A 12451-nucleotide genomic window follows, 5' to 3' on the forward strand; every position below is an offset into this window, starting at 1 on the left:
AACAGGTAAAGCCAAGCAGTAGAATTCATCGAACCAAATTCAACATTTTTTAGCCTGGTCAGCAGTCAAGCATGCATGCATAGCTGCTGCATAACGGCCGGGGCGACAAGGAGCCAGACCGGGGACTGGGATCACAACCGCTGGCTACCGGGAAGCTTCTTAGTCTAGTGCAGTATTTAATTAGGTGGTGCTACATGTGGATTATGATATGACATCTTCTCCAACTGGGTACAGGTGGAAAAAAAAGCCCCTATGCTTATCTGAATGAGCTGACAGTGACGGCATCGGTGGATATATTCCATTTCTTGCAGAATTCTTCAAGGTACATATATTGTAATTCTCTGGAGTCTTATGCTATTGTCCATAACACCTTCGCCCGGTTCATCCTCGATTGGCTCTGATTCTTCTCGGCCGGCGTCTCGCAGATGTGGCAGCTCAAGGGCGAGGTTGGCGTCATCTCCAAGGCCGACGGCTCGGCGCTCTTCGAGATGGGCAACACCAGGGTCATCGCCGCCATTTACGGGCCCCGAGAGGTGCGTGCATGTCCCTTCTGTAAATTCGGTGTAAAGATGAGCCCGATGTTAGGCTAACAAGGGCCTGAGTCAAGCCGGTCATATGCTGAAATAGATTAGGGATGGTGGTTTCTTTGTTGGCCCATAACTCATATCGATCGAACTGGTGTGGTGGGTAATGTAGAAATAGCACCACGGAAATAGTTTCCAGCAATGCTGGATCGTTGTACTCTCCTCTTTCCTGTTAATGTTTTCTTTTAAAAAAATAAATCCTTTTAATGTTGCTGTACCCATCCCCAAACGCCAACTATGCTATTTGCACATCTTGTAGGTTGAGTTCCTCCGTAGATTAGCGCTTAACAAATCAGCATCTCATACTAGCTAGGAGGCCACTGATTGCACCATCTTTTAAAATGTTTTAATGTCCAATGAACTTGCAGGCCTTTGTTATTTTGTCATCTGCTAGTTGCTGGTAGGCTGAATATGTTGTTCGTGATGTGTTCTGTTACCTCTGTCGACCTGTTCATCAAGCATAAATGTTTATTTTCTCAATGATAAGTTCTTGCCAAACACTAATGATCTAATCATGTTTTTATTGCAGCGAACAGACGGTCTGCCGTAGCTTGGTCCTTGGAGGGCGGGTCTATGGGACTTTCTCAAATCTGGGTAAAGTACATTATGTACCCTTTTAAAATTTTGTGTGATGTTCATGTTTAAAAAATATCTACATATTAGAACATCTATGTACTATTATTAAAGAAACATTATTTCCGGAGCTTCCCAACTTGATGAAAAAGGTTAAACCATTAAACAAGTTCGAGTTTCCCACATTATCTTGGCTAGGACAAAAGTTTTCTTGGATCAATTATTCGGTGTGCGATTCATCTTTGTATGTTACTGAGATGGACAGGAGAACGATTCAGATATTTGTGAATCATAGGCTTTATTTCGTGCAGATTGGTTTCAGCCAGCGGTTTCGCTCACCCTATCAACTGTGATTTAGGATTATGATGATTATTGATGTAGCCAACATAAAATCCTGCCTGCACAGTTTGAAGCACGACTCCTGTGATGATTTATACTGCACTCTATTTGTGTTTTATCTTGAAATTTAAGCTTACTATACACTGAGTATAAGATGTTACAGTGTTGGTACCTTCACTTATGTCTCAATTAGTGGTAGTTTAATGTCTACTGCACTAAACACCCAGCTGGTCTTTTTTCTACCACTGTGTTGCAGCCACCAGCATTCTTGTAGTTGTTGCTCAGCTAAGTTTGGTTCACATGATTGCATCCTACGCTTTGATATTTTGTTCCTCATGGTTGCTACTGTTATCCATGGCCTCATGCTTCAGGATTGACTCCTAACTTCTTGAGCTCTTTAGTCCTTCCAAAACAAGGTCTTGATGTCCCCCTTACAGAAAAATGTTCATATATGTTCCTGCATGATACGTGTATGTATGTTGGATGGTCACGTTCTAGTTTAGCTAGTAAAGCATTAGTGCTCTCCTGCTTGGTTGGCTAAACATATTCGTTAGTTTGATTTGGCTTTAGAGTTACATATTTTGATTTGAACTTAGTCTATGTTTATGCCCAATTTCTGTTAATTATCTTGAATGGTGTGGTACCGTGTCTATGCGCGCACAACTTCCTCTCATAAAAAAAACTAAGTGCATGTCTCTCTCACTTTTGTTCGCATTTCTTTTAACATCATCTTCAGGATGAACAAATCTTTTCATTTCTAATATTTTTATATTTATTTTGTTTTGATTGATTCATGTGCAGTGTAATGTTCTTGTAGGATGACAAGTTGTCGCATCTCGAGCATGTCTCATAGGAGAGTGAAATGAAGTCCATTGTATTGTTGGGATAGTAGCAGATGTGCCATTGTTCTGTTGTGTAATTTTGTCCGTTCTTGCTATATTCTTGTGTAAGGAAATGTATTAATGAGATGAGTTATTGTGTTATGTAAACCTGGGAGATGTATTATGTGATGTTATATGATTGATGGTTTTAATTTTACGTGGAGCATGTCTCATAGGAGAGTGGAATGAAGTCCATTGTATTGTTGGATTTAATATCGGACAAATAATTGGGTTGAAAAGGCCTAACAAATAGAAATGAAACCAAGTTTTGGAACAAAAAGTTTTGAATTCAAAAATGAAAAAAGGCTAAAACTAAAAGGGCCCAAATTATAATGATACAAAAAAATTTGAAAAAAAAACTAGAAATGGCTGTAAATAGGCTAAGGCCCAATAAGAAAAAGGCCAAAACAATAAAACCAGCCCATGTGATCATTTGAAATGGGTTGGGCTAATTTCAACCATGATGTTTTGATTTCGTCGTAATTTTGCCATGTAGGACTGCCACGTAGGATTGGGTTAGATTGCCAACGACGATTTAGGATCGTCGTAAAGGTTAAGACGATCCAGGAATCGTCGTAAAAGTTACGACGATTTCGATCAAAACGTCGCTGCTGTTCATTTGTGATGCTCCGTTTTCGACGCTTGGTTTTTCGTCGTGAGATCGTCGTAAATTAAAAACTGTGACGATGTAGCGACGAAAAAATAGCGTCGTGTATTAACATATTCCTTGTAGTGTACCAACCCTTTGCCTAGGAGTATGCGTTGAATGCTTTGTTTCGATTACTACTAAAACTTTTGCAACAAGTAGATGAGTTCTTCATGATTAATGTTGAGTCCATGGTTTAGATGCACTTTCACCTTCCACCATCACTATCTTCTTAGTGCCTGCAACTTTCGGCGGTGCACGAAACCCACCATTAGCCTCCCTCAAAACAGCCACCATACCTACCTACTATGGCTTTTTCAAAGTCATTCCGAGATATATTGCCGTGCAACTACCACCATGACATGTGCCATCACTCCTACATTGCCATTGCATGATCGTAAGATAGCTAGAATAAAGTTTCCGTTAATGTCTATGCCATGCTAGATCATTGTCACGGTACACTACCGAAGGCATTCCTTATAGAGTGATCGTTGCTCTAAGTTTTGAGTTGAAAGTGTGATGATCATCATTGATGGAGCATTGTACCATTTGAGGAAATAAAAGAGGCCAAAGATGCCCACCAAAAAAAAGAGGCCAAAGAGCCCACAAAAAAATTATGAGAGAAAAAGAGAGAAGGGACAATGCTACTATCCTTCCACACTTGTGCTTATTAAGCACCAATGATCTTCATGATTGAGAGTCTCTTGTTTTGTCACCACCATATAGCTAGTGGGAAATTTTCATTATATAACTTGGCTTGTATATTCCAATGATAGGCTTCCTCAGATTTGCCTTAGGTCTTCGTGAGCAAGCAAGTTGGATGCACACCCACTAGTTTTCTTTAAGAGCTTTCACATACTCTTAGCTCTAGTGCATCATTTGTATGGCAATCCATACTCATTCACATTGATATCTAATGATGAGCATCTCCACAACTCATTGATATGCCTAGTTAATGTGATCATCTTCTCATTGTTTGTCTTGCAATCTCCACCACACTCCACACCACTTATAGTGCTAAAACCATGTCTCACGCTCATGTATTGCGTGAGAGTTGAAAAGCTTTGAGAAAGTAAAGGTCTGAAAACAATTACCCTGCCAATACTGAGGTTGTGCATGATTTAAATTCATTGTGCAATGATGATAGAGCATAGCCAGACTATATGCTTTTGTAGGGATAACTTTCTTTTGGCCTTGTTATTTTGAAAGTTCATGATTACCTTGCTAGTTTGCTTGAAGTATTATTGTTTCCACGTCAATAGCAAACTATTGTTTTGAATCTAATGGATCTGAACATTCACGTCACATAAGAGGAGTTACAAAGGACAACCATGCTAGGTACCATGAAAGCATCAAAAATTCATTCTTTATCACTTCCCTACTCGACGACGAGCAGGAGTTATGCTTGGGGATGCTTGATACGTCTCAAACGTATCTATAATTTTTTATTGTTTCATGTTGTTATCTTGTCATCTTTGGATGTTTTATGTACCTTTTATATCTTTTTGGGGACTAACTTATTAATTCAGTGCCAAGTTCCAGTTCCTGTTTTTCTGTGTTTTCTCTTTTTCAGATCTGATTTTGGAACGGAGTCCAAACGGCATAAAATCCCCGAAATAAAATTTTCCATAACAGAAGAAGATAGGGGGCTTGAGGGCCAAGGCAGGAGAGCTATAGGGGGCCCACAAGCCCTATAGCCGCCACCAGGGGGGCGGCTACCAGGCTTGTGGCCTCCCTAGCGCCCCCTGACCTAGCTCCTTCGCCTATATATTCCCTAAAATACAGAAAAAAAAATCAGGGAATCCAAGAAACACTTTTCCGCCGCCGCAAGCTTCCGTTTCCGCGAGATCTCATGTGGAGACTCTTCCCGGTGCCCTGCCGGAGGGGACTTTGGAGTTGGAGGGTTTCTACATCATCATCATCGCCCCTCCAGTGACTCGTGAGTAGTTCACTTCAAACCTACGGGTCCGTAGTTAGTAGCTAGATGGCTTCTTCTCTCTCTTGGATCTTCAATACAAAGTTCTCCATGATCTTCATGGAGATCTATCCGATGTAATCCTTTTTGGCGGTGTGTTTGTCGAGATCCGATGAATTGTGGATTTGTGATCAGATTATCTATGATATATATTTGAGACATTGCTGATTTCTTATGTGCATGATTTGATATCCTTGTAAGTCTCTCCGAGTCTTGGGTTTTGTTTGGCCAACTAGATCTATGATTCTTGCAATGGGAGAAGTGCTTGGTTTTGGGTTCATACCGTGTGGTGACCTTTCCCAGTGACAGTAGGGGCAGCAAGGCACGCATCGTGTTATTGCCATCAAGGGTAACAAGATGGGCTTTTATCGTAGATATGAGATTGTCCATCTACATCATGTCATCTTGCTTAAGGCGTTACTCTGTTCTTTTGGACTTAATACACTAGATGCATGCTGGATAGCGATCGACGTGTGGAGTAGTAGTAGTAGATGCAGAAAGTATCGGTCTACTTGTTTTGGACGTGATGCCTATAGATATGATCATTGCCATAGATAACGTCACGACTTTGCGCGGTTCTATCAATTTCTCAACAGTAATTCGTTCACCCACCGTCTACTTGCTTTCATGAGAGAAGCCACTAGTGAACAATACGGCCCCCGGGTCTATTCACACCGATCATTTCCACTTTTGCTTTTACTTTGCTTTGTTTCTTTGTTGCTTTCAGTTCTCACTTGGCAAACAATCTATAAGGGATTGACAACCCCTTCATAGCATTGGGAGCAAGCTCTTTGTGTTTGTGCATGTACTTGTGACATTCCTTCGCTGGATCGATACCTTGGTTTTGAAAACTGAGGGAAATACTTACCGCCGCTGTGCTACATCACCCTTTCCGCTTCGAGGGAACACCAACGCAAGGCTCCAAGGCCACGGGGGAATCCTTTGCATATTTTCCAAGGAAATCCCTAAAGTCGTAGCCGTAGAAGAAGGATTCCCGGTGCCGTTGCTGAGGAGTATCAAGACAAGAATAGTCTCCCATCAGCAAGTGTTTCTGGCGCCGTTGGAAGGTCTTTTGTTGTAGTAGTACCGTGCTATCCGCCCGCCGGTCAGCCGTCTACTTGAGCTCGCCGAGCTGAGCCACCTCGTCTCGGAGCGTCGTGGCCGCCTCTTCGCTCTTGGTCGCCGCCTGTAGCGCCGTCTCCTTCTTCTCCTCGGCCGCCTGCAAGGCACTGCCGAGCCGTGCCACCTTGGCCGTCTGCATCGCCAGCTCCTGGGCCAGCTGGTGGTGCTCGCGGGCGATCTCATCACATTTGTCTCGGACCGCCTCAATGGATTTGCGCAGCGACCCCAGCTCGGTTGCGGATGCGGCTGCTGCTGGACAACAAACGTACAACAGACTCAACAAAGGAAAGAAGAATAAAGATTTGGCCCGGCTGCTATGAAGCCACGCAGGCGGCCCAAATCTCTGGGACTACACACAATTGGTGCGCTCGCGCGCACCCACCAACAGTAGAAGAGAGGTTACATTTTGCCGCCTCCAACTCGGCTTTGGCAGCCGCAAGCTCGGCCGTCTGAGCCGTAAGCTCTTCCCGGGCCTGGCGGTAGCTGGCCTTGGCAAAGCGGCCGACGTCAGTCGCATCCCAGAAGATGGTGTCGTGTTGCGTCTGCTTGAGCTAAAAGAATACACGAAGAGAATAAGATTTGGCCCGGCTACCATGAAGCCATGCAGCCGGCCCGAATCTAGGGGACTACACCCAGTGGGTATGCTCGCATGCACCCACCAGCAAACGAAAAAAGGTTCAAACAGAGAAACGTACCTCAAGCGCCTGGTCCAGGGCCTTCAGGCCGGCCGCCGTGGTTTTGGTGAAGTCGACAATGCCCTTTTGGCATTGAAGGAGCACGCTGGCCACTTGCACGGGCGCCGAGGGTCCCGCTCCGGCCACGGAATGCGCGTGAAGCAGCTGCTCCCAGGCGTCCGTCACCATCGACAGCGATCGCACCCGGCTACCGCTAGCCGACATGCTCGATGTTGGCGCCACCCCCGTCACGACGATGGTTCGGTCGCTGTTCCCCAGTGCCTCAGGGGTCGCTCCGGGTCGCGGCCCTTGGTCACACACGACGCGGACTGTCCCGTCGTCAGCCGGGATAGCGGTTTCGATGATGACCGGCTCGACAGCCGATGGAGTCGATGCTGGCTTGATAGCCGGCGGAGGTGTCACCGTCGGTGATGGCTCGGCATGTGTGCCAGCCGGCGCAGTCGGGGGCCTCGTCGAATGGGTTGTAGCCTGTACCGATGTCGCGGCGTCTTCCACCGCCTCGCCCAAGGGGCCAGTAGCAACGGCCCTCCCACCTGACACGGCCAACCTCGCGCGACCCTCTCGCTCGAGCCGCGTCGTCTGCGTGTGTTCGACGGCCAAGGGGACCCGCGAGGTGGCTTCAAGGACCGACTCCTCCGCGTCAGGAAGCTCAAGAGCAGCCCTGCGGTGAGAAAGGAAATGGGCACGGGCACAGAGGCCACGAGGCCACCAGGAAGAAAAATACGAAGGCACGAGCCTCGAAGTACTTAACCGTCTATGAGGGGAAGCTGGCGGCCTCCGTGTTTGAGCCGTCTACGTGCTGGCGTGTTGGCACCCGGTGGCAGGACAAACGACTACGACTTCTTTGCCACCGGGCTGCCGGCCGAGCCGCTAGCCGGACGCTTGTCTCGGCGGCGTTCTCCGCCGTCTCGCGACGGGCCGACTGGGTAATCGCCAGCCGGCGCCCACTTGGTGCATCCCCGCCCCTCGCGCGGTGATAGCCCGAGGGAGCCACCATGGAGCGCAGAGCCTCATCCAGCACCACCAAATCCTCGTTGTTGTTGTCGTCGTCCGTCCAGTCCTTGAGCCCTCGGGGCAGCGGTGGGCGAACTACCCCTCGTCTGTAGGGTCACTAGTCGGCTCCTCCTCGTCGCCCTCACCTCCATGCCCCCCCCGTGGCTGTCGACACCCCTGAGTTCTTGGGTGCGACGGGTTCCCCGTTGTCTGACTCGTAGTCGGTAGTGTCGGACTCCGAGCGGTCCGGGCGGAACTCCAGCGGGAGCGGGCAGTCTGGGTGTTCTGCCGGATGAAGAGCTACGGACAAATGCGGTCTCATGTCAGAGATTTTGTATTAGAGAAGAAAAACAGCAGCAGACGGCCAACAATCTCACCTTCGGCGCCGGGTTGTTGCGGTTGTACAGCGCCACACCAAACTGCGAGTTGTCTTCATTCAGCTAGAAGTTGGTGATGTTTTTCACGCGCAAGGCCACCTTGCGCAACGGATGTACCACAGTCGACAGCCGGCACGGGTCTCTATTGCCGCCCATGTCGCAGATCCGGTGCACCCACGCCTTAAAAGGCGCCACCCCACTCATGATGAAGGCGGCAATCACGTCTGCGCCCGTCAGGCCGGCCGCGATGAAGCTGTCGAGCCGGCTGACCATCGTCGGCATCTCTGGGAAGTCGAGCTCGATCTTCCAGTTCCGCTAGTCAGTCGGCTGGTCGCTGAAGGGCTCGAGGCCGACCCAGTCGCAATTCTTGTCAAGGTTGCGGAAGTAGTAGAACATCCGCTGCTATTTCTTGCACGAGTCCTTGAAGGTTATCCTCGGGAACGGCAGGCCCTGTCGTCGGTAAACCACCCCCCCACTACAGGAGTAGGGTGAGTCATCGTTCTTGTGTTTCTGGGCGCAGAAATAAGAAAAGTACAGGAAGAAGGAGGAGAAGGGGCGAAGGCCCAGGTATCCCTCGCACAGGGCGACGTAGCAGGCGATGTACAAGATGGCCTTAGCCCCCAAATGATGCATCTGGAGGCCATAGGACGCCGGGAAGCGCCAGAAGAAGCCACTCATCGGCAACCCAAAGCCGACGATGAAGTGCGCCCCCAAGACCATGCGCTCGTCGTCGCGTGGCTGCGGTGAAAACTCGCCTTCCGCTGCACGGGCCTCGACCAAGTCTTCCGCAGGCAGCCTCCGCGTCCGGCGGAGGTAGTCGATGTGGTCTGGGGTGATGAGAGACCCCTCCCATGAGCCAGAGGCCAGGTCCGGCATCGCCGATGGCACCAGTGACGAGCTTGAGGAGCGGAGGAGCATGAGCGCTGCGGGCGCGCGAAGGGAGGTTGGAGACGGAGAAGCGCTTCCAGAACGAGGAGGAAGAAGGAGGAGAGCCCGAGGGAGAGGGGGGAGCAGGCGAGGCAATGGTCGCAACTGCCTCTCCTCACCCACTTTTAAAGACCGAGGGAGACAATGGGGCCAGTGGATCGACTACGCCACGATCTCCTCCACTCCCCCCATGATCTATGCGCAATAATCGCGCACACGACCCCAACCACTACAAGGAATATGCTAATACACGGCGCTATATTTTCGTCGCTACATCGTCACGGTTTTTAGTTTACGACGATCTCACGACGAAAAACCAAGCATCGAAAACGGAGCGTCACAAATGAACAACACCGACGTTTTGATCGAAATCGTCATCACTTCTACGATGATTCCTGGATCATCGTAACCTTTACGAAGATCCTAAATCGTCGTTGACAATATAACCCAGTCCTACGTGGCAAAGTTACGACGAAATCAAAACATCATAGTTGAAATCAGCCCAACCCATTTCAATTGATCACATGGGCTGGTTTTATTTTTTTGGGCTTTTTCTTATTGGGCTTATTTTTGGGCCTTACCCTATTTACAGCCACTTTAGTATTTTTTTCAAATTTTTTTTGTATCATTATAATTTGGGCCCTGGCCTTTTAGTGCCCAAATACATTTGGTCCACTTTCAGTTTTGGGCTTTTGAATTTTAGTTTTGTGTGTAGGTCCCACTTGTCATGTTCTTCTCATAATTTGTCCCATATGTCAAGAAGTTCTGGTCAGGTTTTCATTTCACACATTCTCAAATCGCATACGATATGAATATTTCAAATAGAGCAGAAAGGACATGTGAAATTCATCAAATTAACACGAAGGTAGTATATTACAATTTTTCCAATCTATTACAAAGCAGATATGTATGTTATTACAATATATAAGATGCATTCTTGGATAAGTAGAGCTTCACACAATTGGCTTCAAGGCTTCGCACTTCAATTTTCTTAGGCCTGGAGGTCCTGTAGAAGAAACAACCATATTTGTAAGAGCTACAAAATACAGATCAAGAATAGAAACAAGGCACAAAAACAAGCAATCCATGGCGGAAACCTTGAAGCGACAAATGTTTCTAAACTCAGATGAGAGAAGTTTGAGTCTAGTCAATTAAACCAACTACCACTGATGTAACCTATAAAGATGGACTGAACAATAACAATACAAAAAAAAGACAGCTGAATTATGAAGAGTCCTAAAATTGACCCCTTTTGGCCTTAATTAATTGTGTGAAGCTGAAATGATTAATCTAAAGTAAGATATACCGGTATGTAGGCAAAAAAATGTAGTTGAATGACCCATACTTGAATAACTCAAAAAAGAAGGCAGCATCAAATACTATAGTAATTATTATTGGACATGATATAGTAAGGTACTCTCACTGGTTAAGGTACTCTGCAGTACACGTACGTCGTACCAAAGTATGCGTCCAGACAGTAAGCAGACACAATTAGCTAGTCTTGTACGCACATTTTTCCACATGTATTTATAATAATTATTTTTTAGTAATATATGTTGCAAATGCTATGTATCACTAATTCAGTCCAACTAAACTGACAAATGCTACGGGCAGAAGTCCCATCAGCATCAGAAATCAGAAGAACATACCCCCCTAAGTCTGAACAACTAGTCCTCGCTTGCGACTACCCAGATGATACAATAAAACCCATGCGATTTAGTATGATAACAAAGTGCTGATTTGACCGCCAACTCAAAACAGCAATTAATTTGTACACTATCTGACACGCAAGTGAAAGACCACTAACAGATGCTCTATCTAACAGTACCTCGGTCATGACACACTCTGGAGCCAAGTTCCTCAAATGCACAAACAGTAGTGTATGGAAATCTGAGTTCAAATGCTACAGGAGTAACCAGTTTTTTCAATGTGTAAATCATGTGTTGAACAAAGCTGAATAATCATAAACAAACAGAACTACTGCAGATCCCATTGCAATGTCTAACAAGTAGATTAGAAGTATCTCTGCTACTGTACTAACCTCAAATGAGAGGCCAACCTATTGCTTTAACTTAAGCCAAATGTGAGCTAGTAGTGAGTGCCAAGTGCCATCCAGATTGGAAACTACTGTAACGACATTCATCTACAATGGAAACTGATACATTTTGGCATCAAGATTTCTTCTTGCCAAAATATGACAGCAAGCACTGCCAAGACATGATCCCCACATTTTTTACTCGCAGCAAAAGTGCAAAGCATGCAATCACACCAAATAGACAAATCAAGAAACGCCTCCTATCAAGTGCAAAGCATGCTATCACACCAGAAAGATTTGGCAACAAATCACAAGAGAGCGAGCGAGCAGTAAGATCATACCCGTTCCTTCCTATGCATCGCCTCTCCCGCGCACAACGAGTTGAACTGCGCAAGAGGAAACCAAGAAACGCTCAGGAACGCACTCCAGTCCAGACGAGTTGGGCGCCTCCCTCGTCTCCGCCACCGCGGGTCCGGCTCCATTGGAGGGGGCATAGGAGCGCTCATGGGCTGGTTCTTGGTCACGGCCGTCCTCGCCTGGTTCTGCTGCTCCTGAACCGTACGGTTCCATCACGAATCTGCTAGCAGCAAGTAACATAATAGCTCAGTTCACATCATAGCAAGAAACTTAACTCAGTTCGGATCATACTTATCGGAAAACAGTAGCAGATTGGCTATCAGAAGAATTCAGAAGTTCAGTACAAAATACATTACTGAAGCTTAACTCAATTGTTAACAGAGATAATAAAGATGCATCACAAGAAACTGCTTAAGCTCGCATGCCAAGATTAAGAAAACATATGCAGCAGAGCAGAGCAAACCTTGCTCGTTCTTCCAACCCATCCCCTCGGCAGCCGGAACACCAGCTCGCCTGGAGTGAGAGCCCAGGCAGCTTGCCCAGGGTACTGGCTCGGCCTTCCTGCTTGTCACACACAATTATTATTCCGAACAGAAAAGTAAATCATGCGTGGACGAGCGATTCATACAAGTTACGTATATGCTGAACATTCTTCCTAACCAAAGCTACCAAACAAGCCATTTGATTTCATTCCAAGCCGCTCTTGTGCAGAAACAGTCTGGTACAGGCCAATGTGGCAAAGAAAGGGATCAAGGGCTGCTGCTTTCGGTCGTTGCTGCTGTGACAACTATGACCGGACCCTGAAACATGTGAATTGAAGCATAACTAAACACATTTTGTCCAGGCCAATAAAGAAGTACATGATCTTGATTTCTCAACGAATTTAAGCATGTGAGATTCAGTTCATATGCAGCTTGTTTCTCAATGAATTTCACCATATGTCGGAG

At 46.5% G+C, this 12451-nt stretch overlaps 1 long non-coding RNA gene across 1 annotated transcript; it reads left to right on the forward strand.

The window, feature by feature from the left end:
* Positions 1 to 341: 341 nt before the first annotated feature.
* Positions 342 to 2354, forward strand: LOC123406198. The gene is made up of 3 exons (XR_006612038.1): positions 342 to 533; positions 1114 to 1178; positions 2314 to 2354. It is a non-coding gene; the product is annotated as an uncharacterized LOC123406198 (long non-coding RNA).
* Positions 2355 to 12451: the final 10097 nt, after the last annotated feature.

The sequence above is a fragment of the Hordeum vulgare genome, chromosome 1H, assembly GCF_904849725.1.
Source record: "Hordeum vulgare subsp. vulgare chromosome 1H, MorexV3_pseudomolecules_assembly, whole genome shotgun sequence".
Taxonomy (NCBI): domain Eukaryota; kingdom Viridiplantae; phylum Streptophyta; class Magnoliopsida; order Poales; family Poaceae; genus Hordeum; species Hordeum vulgare.